Raw genomic sequence first — 1,342 nt, 5'->3', positions numbered from 1 at the left:
GGAATTCTTTTAACACTTACTGAAGGGCATTCTGAAGTACGTACATCTGCATTAGGCGTAAATTGGGAAGAAGGTAACTTGGTATTGGGTAATGTGCGTGATCAGTCATGAGTCCTGAAAAAACTCGTCAAACAGAACTTAGAACACCAAGTTGGGTGGAGCGTCACTTACTTGTTAAAAGTTGGTTTAAAAAAATACCTCTAGATGACTGTGTTCAGTTGGTCTTCAGCATCATGTAGTTCCTCATGTCACACCAGGTTCAGTGCATTCAGAGATAATAGCAAAGTCTCTTTTGCCAAACTTCTGAGTGAACTTAAGCCAAAATCTTAAGTGAATATAGCATTTAAATACAGCATTTAAGAAGTCATCTGTATTCATTGAAATGCTGATTTATCTATTCTTTAAAAAAAATCTGAACTAATAGTGTTTGTTTTTTTTCAGCTGACACAGTTTATAAGATTTTAAAAACCAAGCGCCTCCCACCCCCAAGTCCAGCACTGTAAATATTTTTGTACCAGCCATGAGAAAATGTCAGTTCAGTTAATGGGTCATCTGAGAACAATCCTAAAATGTTTTGGCTTTTAAATCAATTTTTAGTGTAATAGAAGGAACAGAAACATTTAGGTTTGCATGTCTGTTCATACCTGGAATTTTGTAAGGTTTAAGTGGAAAACCACTGTTCATGGTTAATTTTTTATCTTAAAAAGCAATTATGTGTGCTAGATTAAGGATGTGTTTATTGTTAAGTCATGTCAGGAGAACTGAAAATAAGTGAAATATTTTAAATATTCTGTTGAAAAGTGGGTTTTGCAGGAAATCATTGTCAAGCGGAGGGTTTTATGGACATGTTTCTTTGAGTTTTTTATTGTCCTTTTTTAAGAAAAAAGGAATGATCGGCTTTAAAAGAAATTCTTAAATGTATGCAGTTTCAGGGATATATTTTAAAATTGGTGGGCAAATGCAAGATGGAGTTGGCTTAGAGCATTCTTTCATAAATCTAGGTAGAATTCATTAGAATACAAAATTATGCGTTGTAAAGTGACTTTAGTTGCATTATTTCAGTCCAGCAATTTAAACAAAGATTTTTATTGGTGTTGCAAGTAATGTCTGAGGGAAATAACCCTATTGATACAAGCCTGTTTTCAAAACAGACTAATTTTCATTTAATTTTGTACTTTGGAGAGCTTTTATAGAACAACATTAAAGGTTGTTGATTGTATATCTCTGTTTCTAGTAAGAAAGAAGTATTCAAAGCTATGTGTTTGCATACTGCTTTCTGAATAAAAACTGACTTTTTTTTTCAGTTAAATGATGCACAGTTTAATCTGTCTGTCCCCCCCCC

This window comes from Apaloderma vittatum, unplaced genomic scaffold (genome assembly GCF_000703405.1).
Source record: "Apaloderma vittatum isolate BGI_N311 unplaced genomic scaffold, ASM70340v1 scaffold18327, whole genome shotgun sequence".
Lineage (NCBI taxonomy): Eukaryota > Metazoa > Chordata > Aves > Trogoniformes > Trogonidae > Apaloderma > Apaloderma vittatum.
Note: the sequence above shows the minus strand (reverse complement) of the source record.